The sequence below is a fragment of the Stegostoma tigrinum genome, chromosome 18, assembly GCF_030684315.1.
Source record: "Stegostoma tigrinum isolate sSteTig4 chromosome 18, sSteTig4.hap1, whole genome shotgun sequence".
Classification (NCBI taxonomy): Eukaryota; Metazoa; Chordata; class Chondrichthyes; order Orectolobiformes; family Stegostomatidae; genus Stegostoma; species Stegostoma tigrinum.
In genome coordinates this window covers 18,940,582-18,962,348 of record NC_081371.1, presented here as the reverse complement: position 1 = coordinate 18,962,348, position 21,767 = coordinate 18,940,582, and the positions used below count along the sequence as shown (strand labels likewise).

Here is a 21,767-nt window from a genome sequence, read left to right as displayed (position 1 = left end):
GTTCAGAGAGAGGCAAGAGTTCTAAGTGTATTCAGAAGAATTTTCTACTGCAGTGTTACAAGTCCAATTAAAAAAGACACACTGCTAGATCTGTTTGTTGAGAATGTAGCAGATTAACTAGATCAAACTAGATATTTGAGAGATAGTAATCATTGTAACATAAGGTTTAGGGTGACTGGAAAGGATAACAAACAATACAGCGTAAAAATAATTAACTGGGGAAAGACAACTTTGACAGATTAAAAATGGATCTGATTTAAATAAACTCAATAGGTGAGCAGGAAAAACTATAGCTGAACAGTACCTTCAAAGAAGAGATGGTTTGGGCACAGTTGAGGTGTATTCCCTGAAGTGAAAGGTAGGGCTAACCATTCCAGAGCTCCTGAAGGCAAAAAGCGGTATAAATTATGATAAAGAAAAAAACATGTTTGTCTCAGATGACAGGTAAAATGTACAATTGAAAACCAAGTTGAATATAGTGTTGATGAAAAAGTAAGCAAAAGAAGCAAAGAGAGAGTTCAAAAAGATACCGTTAGCTAAAAAGGGAATTCCAGCATTTTCTATTAGCATGCAAATGATAGAAGGGTGGTAAAAGGAGAAATGGTTCTGATTAGGCCCCAAAAAGAGGATTTACAGATGAAGGCAGACAGCATGATTAAAGCATTAAACACATTTTTGCAGCTCTTTTTACAAAGGAGGAAGATGCTACCCAGGCCATGGTGAAATTCAGTCGCTAGTAGGGTTAAAAATTATAAACGTTAAGTATGGGATAGGCTAACAAGGTGTGGAGCTGGATGAACACAACAGACCAAGCAGCATCATAGGAGCAGGAAAGCTGACGTTTTGGGCCTAGACCTTTCTTCATAAGTTTCTAGGTCCGAAACGTCAGTTTTCCAGCTACTAAGATGCTGCTTGGCCTGCTGTGTTCATCCAGCTCTATACCTTGTTCTCTCAGATTCTCCAGCATCTGCAGTAGGCTATTTGTGCATACATTTCACAAGGAGACAGAACCAGATTAAATGCATCCAAGGAGGCACCATCAATAATTTCTTCAAGACTGTGCCAGACAGAGAACAGGTACATTACAAACATGATAAGTTTATTTTGATAAAACCTCCTTGTAAGGAGATTCCAAGCAACTACAGACCAGTCAATTTAACTGCAGTGATTGGGAAGCTTCTGGAAACAATAATTCAGAAAAAAAATGTAATAGTCACATAGAAAACCCTATCTGAAAATTTTAATATTGATTATTGCTTTCAACGGTCCTTCAAATGTATCTTTACATACTTAAAATCAAATGGTGTAATTTGGAATGAGTCTTGATCATGGAGAATAATAATCTTAAAATTTATGGAAGCCATCAACAGAATTCTAAAATGATCACAGTGAGTTAAATTTAAGGAAGCAGGCATATTGGCAAAAGCAGGTTCATAATGTTTATGACATAAACAGATCTTACCACGTATTTTCAAAGATTTTTCCAAGAACTTCCCTCGTCATTTCAAATGGAATGTTACCGTTCCTTCTGATCTCTCCTCTCACCCTTTCTATCTCCTTATCAATGCCTCGTTCTGTTCCAACTCAGTCAGGGTGACCTCTGAACCGATTCTACCATGGTAACTGACTCTTTGGGGAAATAAAATGGATACTCCAATAGAGGAGCTGTGATGAAAACTATTTGTTTATATTCTTTTCAACGTAAGTAACAACATAAATGTAACAACACCGGCATAAATAAGAGTGCAGTGGAATTAATTTTATAATGATATAATGAAAAGTGAAAGAAAGCAACTCACCAAGGCTCCTTCAACAGCAGCTTTCCAATCTGCCCCTATTTGGTCATTACGTTTGAGTATCTGACCACTGTTATCCAGAGCTGTGAGCCTATGAAACAGAGGAGGCAAAGAAAATGTCTGTCATTCCAACCACTTCCAGCTCGTCATCAGGAAAGAAGAAAACAAAAGACAGGCTGCTGGCAAGATTTAGGTACCTCAGGGTGTGACCCTGCCCAACATCCAGGCTATGCTACTGCCCGAGAAAACTGGTGATCCCAGTAAAGTTTACACCTAAATGGTAAAGATTAGCAAAAAGCAATAAAGAATTGTGAAAAAAATATTTTTAAGGGAAGCCCAACCACCCAATATGAAATTGTGGTTCATTGCATTCTTCCAATTCTCTATTAGACCTCCTTCACTTGCCAGGCATTGAGACCACCTAATGCTTAGACTAGCCCTTTCAGGCCACATGAAACCTAACAGCACGTGACAGGTGTCTGAACTGCCCTCCACCCTTACCTGGACTAAACTGGGTCTTCCTTTTCCCCTTCGCACCTTGGCTCTATGCAAAATATTCTCCCAACTCAGACAAGCTCACACGGTTCCCATACTTATGGACTATCTACTCCCTCCCCAACTCCCCGACTCAGGGTTCTCCCTTCATCCTCATGTCCTAGTGTCTCAAAACTCCCATCCTGTATCCAAAACAAGGTATTTGTTGTTGCCACCATCAATCAGTATAGCATAGCGCCCATGTTAGGCAAAGATTGGCTGGATTGGTCTGAGCTTGGAACAAGAGAGGGGGTTTCATGGTAAAGGGATTCAGGACAGGAAGCAATCGAGAGGAGGAATAAGAGGGATGACAGAGGAGATGTGGATAGGGAGATAAATGGGGTGAGAGATGAGACCATAGAATCCCAACAGTGTGAAGCAGGCCATTCAGTCTATCAAGTCCACACTGACTCTCCAAACAGCATCCTACCCAGACCCACCCCTCTACCCTATCCCTGTAACCCTGCATTCCCCATGGCTAATTCACCAAGCCTGCACAACTTGGACACTATGGGAAATTCAGCATGGCCAGTCCAACTAACCTGCACGTTTTTGGATAGTGGGAGGAAACCACAGCACCCAGAGGAAACACAAGCAGACATAGAGAAGATTTCACCCAGACAGTTGCCAGAGAGTAGAATCAAACCCAGATCCCCGGCACTGAGGCAGCAGTGCTAATCTCTGAGCCACTGTGCTGCCCTTGGAGAACAAGAAGGGAAGAGGTGAAGGAGAAAGAGAAGAATGCATTAGAAGAATGGAAGAGATGCGACAAAGAGAGGGTTGAAAGACAATAGGAGAGACAGCCATGATAGAATGGCAGAGCAGACCCGATGGACTGAATGCCCTAATTCTGCTCCTATATTGTATGATCTTAGAGGAGAATGAAAGAGGGTGAGGGTGGAGGACAGACGGAGGGCTTGGGAATGAGAAAGAGGAAAAAGGGGTGGGGAAAGGATAGAGATGGAACAGGCAGACCGGTGGAAACAGAAAGAGGAAATGGAAAAGGGAATGGAGAGAAAGCAAGGGGAGTGTGTGGAGCAAGGCTGGGTGGAGTGAGGGAGGTGAAGACATATATAACAAAAATACTATACATTGTAATAACTAATGAGTGTTATGACAGTAATTATAATACAGATACACTTTAACAATCACTACTGTGATTCATCTACGTTAACCAATCATTCGCTTCATGTGACTGCAGCTGAGAGGAAGAAAAATGACTGAGACTTGAAGGGCTGAATTCCACCAGAAATTGGTTAAGTGTCAATTTTGGCACATTTCATAGAGGGTTTCTCTCTGAGGCCTAGTGAGACTTCTGAAGTTATCTTCCCAAATTCACCTCAATACCTATACAGCATTCCCCACATGGCACCACATTTGCCCTATTCTTTCACTCACTGTAGGGAAAAGTACACTTCATTATCAGGACTGCCTGGGATTCCTGGTACTGGCACCATTTTTGAAGTTAAGCTGAACACCTGTTCAAATGCTGTCAGTCCGCACTTGTCTTTCGTCAGGCATTTAGTTGGAGGGCAACCAGAAACAAATGCTCCTCAGGGCAAAAAGGCTGACACTTCATTGTATATACAAATGCACATTTGTATATTTGTTGGTTTTTAAAGAACCAATCTATAGAGCTTAGTTGTCCTTAGCCTTGTCTCATCTTACAGCCCTGTCTAAAAGAGTGCTACTCTCAACAATGCTTAGTTTAGTCCAAGATCTTCTCATTGTGGGACTATCACATCCCTAAAATCCTTCAAACTGTTCAAAACTTTTTTTTTAATCTTGCAACAGCAAAAAAAAATTCAAACAGACTAAAGCTACATTTGCCACTGGGAACAGGTGACAGGGACTACTTGTCTTTTGAGCACCAACATATTTACCAACATATTTCAATGAGTAACCATCACAAACAGCTCACAACTACTGGAACTGGCTGTCAATTCAGTCCTGTTTAGGTTGTTGCACTTGATACTGTTGTGCTCTATCATAAAGAAGATAATATTCCTATTTAATTTCTTCACCTTCCTCCGAAGGATGGTGCTGCTCTCCCAGCTCTTCAGCGTCCACCACATCCCTTTGTTACCTGTGAGAGTTCTGTAGAGCACAGCATACAATGATTATGCAGCATGCTTTATGGTGTACTGCAAGCTCCCCAGTCCAAATATTAGAAATTCATCTTCAGCAAGTAACCATCCTTGAAAGGCAGCTGGTCTTTGAAATGAATCAAAAACAAGAGTTGTATAGTCGTCTCTTCCCATTTTTCTATAGATTTGATTGTGGACTGAAATGGGAAAAGAACTGTTTTGAAAACCAAGGATTGTTGAAGAAGTGCACCACTTTGTAAAAGCAAATAACTTGACACTGGTTGTAACTGCTATTTACACAGCAACAATGGAAATTAGGTTTCAGGTGAGCTGGAGTCAGGAGATTGTATAGAAATTGACTTTGGCTGACAACAACTACTAGAACGGTCTGTGGGCGACTGACCAGTTATCAATGACAAAGGCCTCCTGCCTGCCACGAACCGTGTGATTGGTTCCCAGGTAACTGAACAGCTTGTGATTGTGAAGAAAACAGAAGTTGCTGGAAAAGCTCAGCGGGTATGGCAGCGTCTGTGAAGAGAAATCAGAGTTAACGTTTCAGATCCGATTAAGTCTGATTTCTCTTAACAGATGCTGCCAGACCTGCTGAGCTTTTACAGCAACTTGTTTTTGTTTCTGATTTATAACATCTGCAGCTCTCTCAGTTTTTATTTTGTGAATGTGAATGTTGGAGAGAAGCCATTGGACCTCCACATGGGCAGGAGTGGGTATCTTCCTCTGCTGTTAAAAATACCTTAAGCCTGAGAAAGCCCATTTATATCTCACTCAGCAGTTTCTGCTTCGGTAGCTCTTAACTGGTAAACCAGAGATTTTATAAATATAAAGCAGTCACCCTGTATCTTCTGCAAGCAAGTGAAAATATCTGGAGAAGGAGAATCAATGAGCAGCACATCCTGACAAGCCAAAAGGACTATCTCAGCAAACTCTGCAAATAAGGACAACTGAACTGCTTTCACAGTCTTTCTCTCAACCCAATCACGTCCATGTTTTTCTCGTGTCTGTAAATGGAGGAGTTTATAAAGGGGACGTGTGGTGGGTGTTAGAGTTTTAACTAGTAGAGTTACATACTGATAGTTCATAATTGTTTATCTGTAAGCTCAGATCATTTATTTGCAATAATTAGTCAGTCATTCTTATTAGTACAAAAACCTGGACCATGCTTTCTATCAATGCAGGTCTAAAAGAAAGCCAAATTGAAGAATTTTGCATGCATGTACTAAATCTTTAACTATTGTGATGACTCAGGAAATAGCAAGGCTTGATTTTCAACATGTGACACCAGTGAAGCATAATAGAGTTCTAAAAGGATTTAGGAATCATGGTAGCTTCCAGGGTACCTGGCATAGATTTCAAAGATGTGATACCACTGATCATTAATGACTTGCACATTGATGGAATGGAACCTTTTCTATTAAGCTAGTTGCTTCATGATATGGCACTGCCAATGCAACGTGTGTACAGTCTATCACACTCTGCACCTGAGGCCAGTCAGCCATGTTACCAAAGGTTGGGATGCAACACTGACCTTGTCATGAGGAAATGAATGAAGCGGCAGGATCTAGTACAAATTGCATCGGTAATAACCTGAATGCATTTTTGAACTGAGGATTATGACAGGCCACACAGGTCTCCAGTGGGTCACTGGGAGCAGCTATTTGCATATAGGTTTATTGCAATTGTTACCTTGACGGCCACCCATTCCTTCCTTTTGCAGATCCCATTCCACTAGCTGACATTGTTATAGAACAGTCTCCAAGGGCATCCTCAGTCTAAGATGGCACTGCTCACCTAGAGAAAATAACATTCAGGCCAATACACTTTGGCCCTCCAGATTCCTCCTGCGCATCCTGTGGCCTCTTCATGTGGAGGCTGTTTGGAAGTTGCTGCTGGTCCTCAGCTTGCTGACATATCTGTCCCTCCTCCATTTTGTTGGATCTTTATTGTGCTGAATTCATAGGTCACACTTTCAATTATGATGTGTGGGAAATATAGCAAAAGAACAGGTTCTTAGTAATGCGAGCAGACAGCGTTCATATAACGCACAAATAATGTGGAGGACTCCACAAACGAGGCCGTGGAATGCCTTTACATGCAATTCAGATATAGCGACCTTAGATCAAAGAATGCAGCACAAGTCACGTCACACAAAGATAGAAGGCAATTGTCACTGCTGTACCAGTACTGGTACCTTTGTCCTCCCACTCTCACATCATCCAAGAATAGCAGCTTTGTATCTAAGAGCTTATTGGTGACTATGCACAGTTCAATGTTAGAGGAAATCAGTGCCATCCTCCCATGCAATTTGAGAGATCTTGGATTGTCTTTATTAATTATGGCCTGCAGGTGTCACTTCTAAGGTTACCTTTGATTACTTCTGCCTCACAGAGATGAGTATCTTCAATCAGTAATGACATGGTCAACGCTGCTTATGACCAGGATTGGTACCGCAAACAGTTCAGCAATGTATGCATTTCACATACTGGATGCTAAAATTACAGATAACTTCAACTCCGAAATAGTGTCTACATGTTCAGACAGAAAAAAGAAACACATACTCTACCAATTTGATGTGTAATTGCAACTAGTTTCCATTCCAAGTGTGTATTTTTGAATAACAAGTTTGAAGGCAATGCAGGTTCCACTTGACACTGAAAATCTGAGGTGCAGCCCAATAGTCAATCAATCCCCTTGAATGTCCACGTCCTTTTCTTCACGGCATTCCTGTCAGTACTGAGTCTCTACATGTTCTCGTTCATTAGCTGGCATTACAACTTCGCTCCCTAAGCTCCAGTCCTACAGCTTAGAAATGCCAACAATTGTGCTGCACTGTCGTCCCTGTTGAGGCCAGGTCAGTTTACCAACTGATAATCCCTCTCCGAGGGTCTTCTATATTGTCCAATGTCCACATTACCTTCCCCATTTCTCTATCACAAGGGTGGACCAATAACACCCCTTGACTTTTATTAAGCTAGCTACTTTTATTAAGTGGCCCATACCCCTGACAGGCATTCCCTGATTAATCTGTATGCAGCTACTTGACCGACTTACTGTGACTCGCTGAATATGTTGAACTAGACCTGCAGGACTGACTGTCGCTCACTCCTGACTATAGTAATATATATACACCTTTGACCATGACTGCCTCAAGTGGAACCAGAGCCACTGCTTGGCTCCCCCAGTTGAAGGGTATGTCCTTTGGCTTGACTGAAGACTACTCCCTTTAGTTTTTGAAACATGGTGATTTGGTTGATGTTCACACACTGTATCACCATGTATACTGCTGATATATGGTACAGGTGTGAGATTGAGATTGTATGGTGCTGTACAACGTATCCAATCCCTTGATTGAGGACTGCTGACAATTATGACAAGCTGCCTGGTTTTGTGCCTGTACTAAAACACAATGGAAGTACTGTGACATTTAAGCTCTAATCGAGGAGCAAAGCACAAACAAAGCAAAGCAAGGAATGGTAGGGATGCGGTGAGCAATGTCAGTAGATTTAATAAGAAATCAAAGATCCCTGAGAAACATCCTGGTCTGATTTATGAGTTGGCTGCTTGTGCCTTTGTGCAAAGTGTCCTTGCAGCAGCATTGCAATGAAAAGTGCTGGTGTGCTCCAACATGCAGCACTGAAGTACAGAGCTGTCTTGCAACGGAATCAGAGATGTGCCAAAGATTGCAGTGAGGCTGTTACATGTCAGATTCAGTGTCCATAGTTAGACTCTGATGCAGTTACTGCCCAAAGAACATGCCCTGAAATGTTGATGATTGGTGTTTAAGATGGGGCGGCATGGTGGCTCACAGTGCCAGGGATCCAGGATCAATTCCAGCCTCGGGCAACAGTCTGTGTGCAGTTTCCACATTCTCCTTGTGTCTGCATGTGTTTCTTCCTGGTGCTCCAGTTTCCTCCCAGAGTCTAAAGATATGCAGGTTAGGTTGAATGGCCATGCTAAATTTCCCATTGTGTCTAGAGATGTGTAGGTTAGATGGATTAGCCGTGGGGAATGCAGGTAATGGAGTCAGTCTGGGTGGGATGCTCTTCAGAGAGTTGGTATGGACTTGTTGGACCAAAAGGCCTGTTTCCACACTGTAAGGATTCTACTCTATGGAGGGCTAGAGAAGCAAGCAGTGAGCTGGAGTCACCAGGTAACTGTGTGGACATTTCATGTCAACAGTTGTCACTGTCTAGATTCCATACCTATTTTGCTCCTCATTGGGATTTTGCCCACTTTTTGAGTTCTTGGCAATGCTCATGTCGTTTGGTGCATGGGATGATCTGTTTGTGACTTCTGAGATCTTCCTGAGCAATTGCTTTGGTACTTTGTTTCAGCTTCACTCCTTTTCGGTCAATTTCCAATGATTTTACTTGTATATCGTTGATTGCTTTTGAAGCAAATAAAATGTTTACAACTGATGTGTTTTCATTGCTGTGTGATTTAACTTCAGGGACGCTGAATTCAATAGATCACTGATAAATCAAGCGATGACTGAACACTTTGGTATGCAGGTCACCACGAATAAGTGTAATCAGAAGCTATTGAAAACAGAATGCTTATTCTGATAGAAAAATGCTGGTTATTAACAAGAGTCAGCAGGAATTTCTTAAGAGTAAATTGTGTTTAACTAACTCTCTAGAGGATTTTGATGAGGTAACAGAAAGGGTTGATCAGGACAATGCTTTTGATGTAAAACTACATGGTATTCCAGAAGGCATTTGATGTAGTGCCTCACAAAGTTATGAGTAAAAGTAATCCTCATACAATAAAAGATTCAGTAGCAATCTGGACACAAAATCAGCTGAACAATTAGAAACAGAAAATAATAGTTAATGGATTTTTTTGGGAGGAGGAAAACTTTATAGTAGGACTGTTAAGATTTAAATGTTGGGATCCTGGCCTTTCCTGAAATGTATTAATGATCTAAACATTGGTAAATAGGAAATTATTTCAAAATCTGTGGATGATGCAGAAGTATGGAAGCTTTGTAAAGTGTGAGGAGGATAGTGTAGAACATCAAAAGGAGAAAGACCGATTTGGTGGAGTGGATAGGAAGCTGATAAAGTTCAAGGTGCAGCAGTGCAAAATTTACATTTTCATGGGAAGAATATGAAGAAACAATATGAAGTAAACACTACAACTCCAAAGGCGGTGCAGGAACAAAAGGATCAAGATCCATTTGTGCATAGGCCATTAAACATAGTGGGATAGGTTGAGAGAGCAGTTAATAAAGCATATGCTATCCTAGGCTTTATTACCAGAGGCATAGATTACAAGAGTAGTGAGGTTGTGCCGAACTTATATCTGACACTAGTACACCCGCAGCTGGAGTATTGCATCCAGTTCTGGATGAGACACTTTAGGAAGGATAAAAAGCATTGAAGATAGCACAAAAGGAGTTTAAAAGTATGGTCCCAGAGATGAAGAACCTTAGTTGTAAAGATAGATGAAAGAAGCTAGGACTACTCTCCTTGGAGAAGAGAAGGCTCAGAGGAGATTGATTGAAATATTCAACATCATGATGTCTTGGAAGAGTAAATAGGGAGAAAGTGTTTTCACTCTTAAAAAGGATCAAGAACAAAAATTTAAAGTAATTAATAAAAGAAGCAAAAAAGTGAAACGAGCAAACATTTTTCAAACAGCAAGTGGTCAGCGTCTGAAAAACACTGCGTCAATTGTGGTTGGAGGCAGGTTCAATCAGGATATTCAAAAGGAAATTACTTGGTTTTTGTATGGGAACAACGTGCAGAATTACAGCTCAAATGCAGGCCAATGGCACTCAGTGATCTGTTCATTTGAAGAACCAGTGCAGACATAATGGACATGCCCATTTCCACAGTATAACAATTCCAAGACATGATGTCAGATGGTAATATCACTGGACTAGTGACCTGGAGGCTCAGGTTAAAGCTCTAGGATCATGGATTGAAGAGCCAATAAGGCAGTTGGTTGACTTTAAATTAAATCAGTTGATTAATAGGATTTGAAAACTAAACTCCGCAATGATGGCCATGCAACTATAATCAATCGTTGTAAAAGCTCAACTGGTTAATTAGTGTCCATTAGGGAAGAAAATCTACAAGACCTACCTGGACTGGTCTAGTTATCATACCAGACAGTGATGTCCTGGATTCTGAACAGACTTCTGAAATGAGTAAGCCATTCAGTTCAAGGACATTTGGTGACTGGCAACAAACACTGGCTTGACCAATGATGCCAACATCCCACGAAAGAGTAAAAAACTAAGTGGACTCAGAATTTACTACACATAAACAGTGCATCGGTTGTGATTAAAACAGATTAATGCCACCAAGCTTCTCATGATATAGAGAAGTGAAAGTACTTGGCCAGCTATTTAAAATGGTTTAGAAAAATCAAATGAAACGACCAATTATTTTACTATCTTTTGGTTGCTCAACAGTTTTCTCTTTTATTCCAAAGGTTGGCTCAATCCTTGCATATCTTTCAAATTTCAGCAGTAGAAAAAGTACTGAGAATCATTTAGACCATGAGCCAGTAATGGGGATTGTCACATGCTTCCCTACCAAGGCCTCACACAATCCAGGCCTGATCCACCACTACAGTCCCGCCCTGCTGGCTAAGTGCCATGGATAATATGGATTTGTGATTGCTGTGTCATGGCATTGCATTTGAAGGTCAATCCAGGATTGTAAAAGCTTGATTAGGTGCATAGCAGCCTTATAAAGATGGCATGGGCAAAAGGGATGCTGTCATTTCAACAGATACCTGCTGATTGGCAGTGTTGTGGGAACAATAGATGATAAGATGGAATGAAATTTGGATGCACAGACTCCACAGAGAAGTAAAAGGTAATTAATGAGGTGTGTTTGTTAAGATACCAACGTAGACCTCAGAACATCTTGTGCAAATAACCCTTCAAAAATACTGTGGTAGACCTCAGAACACATTGTGCAAATAACCCTCCAGAAAAAAACTCAATAAAAAACTTGGACTCAGTCAAAAAAGGTAAATGAACTCTGTCATACAGTCATAGTCATCCAGCATGGAAAGAGACCTTTCAGTCCAATTAGTACATGCTGAACGTAATCCCAAACTAAACCAGTCCCACCGGTCTTCCTCCAAATGCGTCCAAACCTTTCCTGTTCATGTACTTATCCAAATGTCTTAAACATTTGCAATTGTATCTACATCCATCACTTCCTCAGGAAGTTCATTCCATATGCAAACCACCCAATGTGTAAAAAATTTGCCTCTCATGTCTTCTTTAAATCTCTCTCCTCTAAAATTCTTTATTCATTCACGGGATGAGGGTATCACTGACCAGGCAGCATTTATTGCCCATCTCTAATTGCCCAGAGGGCAGTTCAGAGTCAACCACATTGCTGTGGGTCTGGAGTCAGATGCAGGCCAGATGAGGTAAAGAACGGCAGTTTCCTTCCCTAAAGGGCATTAGTGAACGAGATGGGTTTGCCCCAACAATCAACAATGGATTCACAGTCATCATCAGACTCTTAATTCCAGATATTTATTGAATTCAAATTCCATCTGCCATGGCAGGATTCAATCCCAGATCCCCAGAACATTATCTGGGTCTCTGGATTAACAGTCCAGTGATAATACCACTAGGCCATCACCTCCTCAAAATGTTCTCCCTACTCTTGAAATTCCCATCCTGGGGAAATGACAATTACCATTATCTTTATCTATATCCCTCCAATTTTATAAACTTCTATAAAGGTCACCTCTCATATTCCAATGCACCAGTGAAAAATGTCCCAACCTATCCAGCCTTTGTTTACAACTCAAACCTTCCACACCTGGTATCCTGGTGAATCTCTTCTGAACCCTCTCCAGCTTCTTCCTATAACTGGACAACCAGAACTGGACACAACATTCCAGAAGAAGCCTCACTAACGTCCTGTACAACCACAACACGACTTCCCAACTTCTATACTCAAAGGACTGAGCAGTGGAGGCAAGCATGCCAAACACCTTTTTAATCACTTTGTCTACATGTGATGCAAATTCAAAGAATTATGTCCCTTTGGATAATGTTGCCAAAAGGCACACAACACAGATCGAGGATAGTTCTGATATCCCCTAAGAGTGCAAGATTAGAAGAAAAGCCATTCTAGGAAATTTCCAGTGACCAAAAAGGTAAGAACAAACCAGGTGAGTATAATCTCAGTTAGCGCAAGTGATGGTAGAGAGCATAACAATTTCAGAAACTGCAGGCTTGTTCAGAAGGACAAGGAAGGATGGTTTATCTGTGTCATAATAAACAGAGATGTCCTTTGTGTTTGGTGTGAGCAATTTCAATATAATGGAAGAGAAGTAAACCTGATTGGAGGGATTCAAATTAGGAAATTGAGGAAATTTGGACAAATTTTGGGCAATGACAATGTGTTTAAATACCTTTAAGCAACAGCAGATGTTGGAGAATGGGGTGGTTTTTTTGAAGTTAGGACAAGCCAAGAGCTGTTTTATGGGCTGATGGCAGATTTAGAGGGGAGCCGAAGAGAGCACATTGTTCATGATAACAATTAACTAAGGAGCCAGGAAGGGAAGATGGGTGATCAATAGTCTAGAAAGAATAAGGATTAGTAAATTATACTGAAGAACCAATGTAGCTATATAAATACATATACAGAAAATTTACACCTATAGCTATCAAAAGGAGAACAGGAGTGTAGAATTAATGTACTTAAAGATGCCTAGAGATCAGAACAACTAATATGAAATGTTTTATAATTGTCACAAAACCTTTACTGTGGTAACCTGAGTTAAATTAACAAAAATGAGTCTTCAAAAGTCTCAGAAGTCTTTGATCTTCAAAACTGACTCTGAATTTTGTATTAATTGTCAATAATGCATAGAATATGAAGAAGATGATAATGTATGTTTACAAGATAATGTATGGCTTAGAAAGAGTGGATGCTGGGAAGTGGTTTCCATTAGGTGGGGAGACTAGGACCCATGGGCACAGCCTGAGCATTAGAGGGGGTAAATTTAAAATGGAAATGAGGAGACATTTCTTCAGCCATAGAGTGTGGTGGGCCTGTGGAATTCATTGCCACGGAGTGCAGTGGAGGCTGGGACATTAAATGTCTTCAAGGCAGAGATTGATAAATTCTTGATCTCACAAGGAATCAAGGGCTACGGGGAGAGTGCAGGGAAGTGGAATTGAAATGGCCATCAGCCATGATTAAATGGCGGAGTGGACTCGAAGGGCCGAATGGCCTTACTTCCACTCCTATGTCTTATGGTCTAAGAAAATGTACTCAAGTAATAAATTATTTCAAAGAGATTGAACTTGGATAATCACTTCAGAAATTTAATCAAAATATTTTATTATTAGGCTTCCTGTAGAGACTGAAAACTTTCACAAAGGAGATTAATTTCCTAGCAATCAAAGGAAATTATCAAAAGGACAAGGTTACGTGTTTTTATACTCAGTCTTAAACAAAGTTCACAGATCAAAACATTATTTAACAGGCAACTAATATACCAAGTTAGAGAAAAAGGTACTGAAGAAGTCAGACCATACTCAAAATGTTAACTAAAAATGTTAACAAAATGTTTCTGAAGGGTCTAGACCCTTTCCTGTTCCTCTGACGCTGCTTGGCCTGCTGTGTTCATCCAGCTTTACACCTTGTCATCTCAAAATGTTAACTGTTACTTTTTTTCCACAGATGCGACCAAACTTGCTGAGTTTCACCAGCATTCTCTTTTTTAGAGAAAAAGAACCTCCATATTAACTAAATTAATTAAATTGTGATTTTTCTTCACGCACTTTTTGCTTTGAATCACTCTTCTGGAAGATTGGTAGCAATACAAGATTAATCCTAAAGCACTTACATCTTCGAGCAGCCTTACTTATTCCTACTACACTCTGATACAATTTTCAATCTTTCAATATCCTTCAACAATTAAGAACTACCTAGTTGAAAAATGCCAGCACCAATTTTCATCAACAAGGCCCACTTTGGCAATACTTTGTTTCTTAAATTTTGAAAAGTTCTTCCAATCCAACTCCCACATTTTTATAGAAAAATATCAATTTTTAAAGCATTCTGTTTACTTATGAACACAAAGCTATTTAGTTTAGACTTCATAGCAAAAGCTGCTGTTATTCAACAGCAGTAATTCCTTTAGCTGTGTCTACAGTTTCAGAACCCAGAAAACTTTGTGTCAAAATATGAAAACTTTCACTAAATTATCAATAGGATTTGGTTGGCGTTTCTTTCTAGATGTGTTTGCTCACGCCAGTGCATGAGTGTTATGTGCTACCTGAGCTCATGCATGACTATTTAAATGGTTTTGGGAGTTGTGCCCTGGGACTTGGGAGCAGAGTGGCTGGATGCAACCTGGGAGTTAGGAGAAGGGTGGAGGGAGTTTGGGTGAGGGGGGAGACTGAGGGATCTCCCAGGTCCCACAGAGTGAGACATAGGTCTGTTGGGGGCAGGTGATTTGAGGATGTGGGACCTGAGAGTTCCCCATTTACACCCAGTCCCATCCCTTCGCTCTTCTTTGCGTGGCACAGTATGGCCTTAGCATATAATGTCACATGCTCATTTTATGTGGTAACGTCTGGAATCATATGCACGAACAATTCTATATTAGCAAACATGGGCAGTTGCCTACAGTTGCCATACTTAAAAGGGGGCTTGCAGATACAACATAACTTACTAACTAAATTAGTACCCAGCACAGACAACCAAATAAAGTGTAAACAATAGTTTAAAATGGAGGCCTGGAAAGACACATAGCGATATCACAGCTGGGTGTGAAAGTAAAATGTTAATTTAAGAAGACGTACAAGAACAACCCAATAGATAAGAACGGCAAAGACCCTAATCACATGAATACCATTAGAAACCAGGATGAGACAACACTCAAAGTCATTTAATGAAGGCTACTTTGAAGATTGAAAGAAAAAAAGGGAAGAGATGAAACAAGTATAAAAATGACCAATAATAGCTCAAAATGTCATTAAGGAATCTTAACTGAATAATTAAGGAATAATACCTAGTGGTATTATTGCTAGAGTGTTAACCCAGAGACCAAGTAATGTTCTGGGGACCTGGGTTCGAATCCCGGCCAATAAGTGCTGGCCTAGCCAGCAATGCCCTCATTCCACGAATGAATCAAGAAGAAAAAATACAACGCCACTTGAAATTGGGAAAAACCTATGTAGAAGGTTGAAACCCACATTTGCAAAGCAGGAGAAGTTAAAACAATAAAAAAAGTCCTTTCACTGAAATTTCAAAATTATTAGGAAACCTCATTGAATACTTCTCAGAAGATATTTTCTCCCACCTGGAGAAGATATCTTACATGTTTGGAGCTTAAAAGGTTAACCTGTTTTAAATGTTGATGGATATTCCATTCTTAGATATTGTTCAATATTTTGTTCCTAGCTATTTGTAGATACTCACAGATGTCCTTAGATATTCTTGAATAGTTATAAATAACATCAAACTGAATTCTATTAGATCTGTTTGTTTTTGGCACAAACTGTAAATTAGTAAATAATTTCGCTTCAGTTATTTTTGTGTTACAACTGAAATGAACCTAAAGTGGGCAAGTGTATTTTCTGAAGATAAAAATCCCAGACCTCAAAAACATCATAGAATTATAGAACCCCTACAGTGCAGATAAAGACCATTTGGCCCTTCGAGTCAGTACTAACCCTTTGAAGAGAATCCCACCCAGACATCCCTTCCCCAGATATCCCGTAATTCCATATATACCATAGTTAATCATCTAGCCTGCACATCCCTGGCCTCTACGGAGCAATTTAGCATGGGATGTTTATATCATAACTAAAAGTTATTAAAATTAAGCAAGCTACTTGGAGGCAGATAACATTCTCAAACAACTTCTCTTGTCAGATGATCATGTTAATCTTACAAACGCAAAATTTTAATCAACCATGAAATTGATTAGCTTGAACTCAGGAGACAGAAGTAATCATGTCAATATGCCATATCTAGATGAGCTCTTAAAAAAAATGTTAAAACAGATTTTGACCTCGTACAAAGCTGAAGTGAAAATGAAATCTTCTCCAGTTGTCACGATGGTGACAGCTACATAATTATTCAGTACACATAAAACCATTCAAGACAAAGTAGTATTTTCTAATTTTACAAATTATGTAACATTTAAGACATATACTGGAAAAGCTGTGGAGGTTATTGGATCACACTTGAAAGGGTTCTGCATTTTTTGTGTTTTACAAGTGCAGTGCTTTGATTTTGTTTTTCATGACACATTATAAAAGACAAATTTGCCAGGGTCTAGAGAGGTTGGAGCTCTTCTCCCTTCAAAGAGAACCAGCAGTAATATTGTAGAAGGTGAATCAGTTGAAAGAGGCAGCTCAGAGGTACATATTAGATAAATACTGTTTCTATGATAAGCCCTTCTCACTTAGATAAATGTTTATTAAATGAAAAAGGTTTCCAAGGTTGTGTCAACGAAGTGAATCCATTCAGAATATTGGTGATAATGGGAACTGCAAAGGAAGGGTCTAGGCCTGAAAAAAAAAGGGTCTAGGCCCGAAACGTCAGCTTTTGTGCTCCTGAGATGCTGCTTGGCCTGCTGTGTTCATCCAGCTCCACACTTTGTGATCTTCCATTCAGAATATTGTTTGGCAATAGCAGCAACACTTCCGCTTCAACCAGCTGCATGGTCATAATGGACACATACTGACCATTTGGGAATCTTTTAGTTTCATTCCAAACATTTTAATATGAAGCTGCAGTCCAGAAAGGAAAAAGAAGCGTAAATAATGAAGCACAAAAATAAATGATTTGGATATGATTTTAAGACGTATGGCTAGTAAGTTTGCAGATGTCATCAAAATAGGTAACGTAGTGGACTGTGAAGATTATCTCAGAGCATAATGGGATCTTGATCAGATGGGCCAATGGGCTGAGGAGTAGCAGGTGGAGTTTACTTTAGATAAAAGTGAGATGTTGCATTTTGGTAAGGGAAACCAGGACAGGACGTATACAGTTCACTGTTAATATCTATGAACTTTTCAGTCCCAAAGTCTCAAATCATTAAAGGTGATTGAACAAAATTATTGTCACCATCTTGCCAGACTAAAGTGGAGAATAATGAACTATTGTGTTTCTATTTAAACATCTGAAAAGACAAATCATACTGAATCACAGAATCCCTACAGTGCAGAAAGAGGCTGTTCAACCCATCAAGTCTGTACTGACCCTGTGAAGAGCATCTCACCCAGACCCAACCCTTGACTCTTTTCCCATACCCCAACTCGTCTGCACATTCCTAGTCACTATGGATAATTTGGCATGGCCAATCCACCTAACTTCCACATCTTTGGACCGTAGGAGAAAACCAAAGCAACCAGCAAAAACCCACACAGACATGGGGAGAATGTGTAAACTCCACACAGACAGTCACCCAAAGCTGGAAGAGAACTCAAGTCCTTGGCACTGTGAGGCAGCAATACTAACCACTATGCAACCGTACTGCCCATAAAAGCAGAGAATTTATATATACTGCCTAAATTTAAAGGTGAAATGAAAAGAACCTCGCCAGTTCTGTTTTTAATCCCTTCCTAAAGAAAAGTGGTTATATTTAAAAATTCATATAAATTACTTGAGATCATGCTCAAGGCCCTAGTTTTGATATTTTCTACCTTCAATGAAACCTGGTTTAAATCCTAATAGATTTCATAGAGTCCTTATGCTTTTATAAAATGCTTTGATTAAAGTAATCTAAATCGATTTAACAGGACACTGTGTGTCTGTCCAATATTATTCTTTAGTCCCGAATACAAAGTGTCGTACTTTATTACACGAGTAAAGATTTAAACAAGACCATAGAAATTCCAAAACATTTACACAGACTTTGACAGTCATTAGGAATAATTCAGATTTGTATGTGAAGAACAACTTGAAAGACTCTTTCATAAAATTGTGCAAATTAGGATATTATAATCAAATCCAAGCAAGATTTAATTCCTCTCATGTTTATACAAATCCAAAGGTATAATATTCAGTAAAATGAGACCTAAGGCCTTGAAATTTAAATATAGTTTTGATTGAAATTGATTTGAGATACCCACAGACCTTGAAGGATTACTATGTTATTTTCCATCTATTTTTGTGTTGTCACACAAACTGTATGATTCTTAAAGTCACAACATTCAGTGACGTATTTAAAAATATTTTATGCAATAAAGTGCTTTGTTGCAAGGGATTTTATTTTGTTGACTGTTTCCCTGCCTTGTCACCTGTAAAAACTTCTTGTGTATTCCTTAACCACTCATTACTAACTGCAATTCTAACATATTGAGTGGTTTGTTTCAGGTGAGGTACTGCATGTGATTTCTGCCAGGGTAATCTAACCCATATTACAAACACAGGAAGATTTAGTTCTCTGAACTGAAAAACAAAGTTTACAACATCTTTAAAAAGACAAACTCACAAGGTCAAGTTATGAGACATTTTGGCATCTTGTAGTCATGATCCTAGAATTCACAAAAAAATTCTACACTGCAGGAATGAAAAACTAGACGGCAACAATAAAATACAGAGAAAGTACACAAAATTATCTGTATTGTACATTTGATTTCTGGTAACTAAATGAAAGTACTCTGACAAACAGACTGTTACTGAAAAATGCCATTTTTAGTAATAATACGTGGTGCCAGAACAGTGTGGGCCAACAACCATGGATATCACAACAGAAAAATATGAAAGATGTGCAAAGAAATGTGGACCTTTCTGAAAGTGATAGGTAATAACACCACCCTGATAAAATGCCTCAGATGAATTGGTTAGGACAGTTGTCTGATGTGACAGTAACTACTTGTTGCATACATAGACTGTGTAAAGTCCAAAAGGCTGGAATGAAATGTTGCTTTTTTTTACTTTTGTCTGCACGGAGACACTACAAAAGCCCATAGGCTTCAGTATTAACAGCAATATCACTATTAACTCCATTGAAACTGTCTAGAGAAACATGGTCAATGAGGAACAGCGCTAAGATGTAAAGCATCTACTCAATACTACACAACATGATAAAACAAATAGCTCAATAGTAGCAGGCAATGTTGTACTTGGATAATGTATGGTTGATCCAGAGTCCTTAGACATTATCAGTGGTGCTAGTCTCTAGTAAGGAGGATGAGGTTACAGAGAATGTTTGTCAGTCTGTACTGAAAGTCATACTTTATGGAATAAAATGCAACAATGACAGCATGTATATGAAATTGGTTGACAAACAGAAAAAAAAAGAGAGTGGTGATGAACAGTATTTTTCTGGGCTGCAGGAAGACATGGAGGCTGGAGTCTTAGAGGGGCTTGAACAATGTAGGCTATGATGTGAATTGTGCCAGAAACACGGAAAAGCTGGCAAGGCCTAGTTGGAAGCAAGTCACTGCATCATGTATGCATTTGTCAAGCAGCAAGTCGGGTTTCTCACTTGGCAACAATGAGTTGCCAATAGGGTAATTACAGCTTGTTAAATGGCCCATTAATGCCGTAACTTGCTTCATTACTATTCAGTTACCTATCTAACCTAATACACCAAAGAAGATAGTTGTCAAGAATTCTCAACATGGAAGTCAGAGTGGATCCTTGGTGACTTCAGCTTGAAGTTTCCTCCAAAGGATCTCCAAGTTAGACACTAAGCACCAACTACTGGCCACAATGTACCCCTTGTCCATGAATATTAGCATTCAACATGTACCAGCTTCTAAGAACTTTTGCAGCACATTTCAAATTCACATGCTTCCGCATTTCAAAGCTGACCTCCGGATGCACCAGCAAATATCATTGTCCTTGCAGCAGCATCACACAGTGCACTCTGGAAAATACATTCAGTTCATGGGCTAGAATAGGCTGCATCTTCCACCTGTTTGCTTCCTTTTGCAGTACTCATGCACTCAGAATATCTGCCTGCTCATGGCATCATGGCCTTGCATTGTCTTTTTGGACTTTGATCCCTCAGCCAGACATACCCAGCTCACAGTTTTGTTGTATTGCCATGCCATTCAGCAGACATAAAGCCAAGAGGCCTGTCATGGTTGTCAGAAAGTCATGATCTTCAGGTAGTCCTGGCACAATACTCCACAGCAGACTCCAATACAAGTCCAGAGGCTTGGACACAGTCAGTAAACCTGTAGGGCAGTCAAAGACAATGTGCTCTATACATAAGGGGTGAAACATGGTTAGTAAGTTTGAGGATGACACCTAAATTGGTGGCATGGTGCACAGTGAAGAAGTTTATCTAAGAGTACGAGGGGATCTTGATCATCTGGAACAATAGGTTGAGGAGTGGCAGGTAGAGTTTAATTTAGATAAATGCAAGGTGTTCCATTTTGGTAAGACAAATAAGGGCAGGACTTACACAGTTAAAGGTAGGACTCTGGGGAGTGTTGTTGACCAGAAAGAACAAGGGGTTCAGGTCCATTGTTCTTTGAAAGTGGCATCACAGGTAGACAGAAAAGTGAAGAAGTATACTGTATCCACTGTACCCGGTGTGGCTTCCTCTACATTGGGGAAACCAAGCGGAGGCTTGGGGACTGCTTTGCAGAACACCTCTGCTCGGTTCGCAATAAACAACTGCACCTCCCAGTCGTGAGCCATTTTAACTCCCCCTCCCATTCTTTAGACGACATGTCCATCATGGGCCTCCTGCAGTGCCACAATGATGCCACCCGAAGGTTGGAGGAACAGCAACTCCGCTTGGGAACCCTGCAGCCCAATGGTATCAATGTGGACTTCACAAGCTTCAAAATCTCCCCCTGCCCCACTGCATTCCAAAACCAGCCCAGCTCGTCCCCGCCTCCCTAACCTGTTCTTCCTCTCACCTGTACCCTCCTCCCACCTCAAGCCGCACCTCCATTTCCCACCTACTAACCTCATCCCGCCTCCTTGACCTGTCTCTCCTCTCCAGACTGACCTATCTCCTCCCTACCTATACTCTCCTCTCCACCTATCTTCTCCTCTATCCATCTTCGGTCCTCCTCCCCCTCTCTCCCTATTTATTTCAGAACCCTCTCCCCATCCCCCTCTCTGATGAAGGGTCTAGGCCCGAAACGTTAGTTTTTGTGCTCCTGAGCTGCTGTTTGGCCTGCTGTGTTCTTCCAGCTTCACACTTTGTTATCTAAGGTGAAGAAGGCATTTGGTCAGAGCCTTGAGTATAGGAGTTGGAATGTCATTGTGCAGCTGTACAGGATATAAGACCATAAGAGATAGGAGTGCAAGTAAGGCCATTCGGCCCATTGAGTCCATTCCGCCATTTAAATCATGGCTGATGGGCATTTCAACTCCACTTCCCTGCACTCTCCCCATAGCCCTTGATTCCTTCT

General features: G+C 40.3%; 1 long non-coding RNA gene across 1 annotated transcript in view; it reads right to left on the bottom strand.

Moving 5' to 3' along the window:
* Positions 1-304: 304 nt before the first annotated feature.
* LOC125460694 (uncharacterized) overlaps positions 305-21,767 on the bottom strand; it is a 29,326-nt gene continuing 7,863 nt past the window's right edge. The window contains exons 2-4 of the long non-coding RNA XR_007249317.2: positions 1,800-1,887; positions 1,463-1,665; positions 305-382 (exon numbers count right to left, since the gene is read on the bottom strand). This is a non-coding gene — a long non-coding RNA (uncharacterized LOC125460694). The remainder of the gene's footprint in view (positions 383-1,462; positions 1,666-1,799; positions 1,888-21,767) is intronic.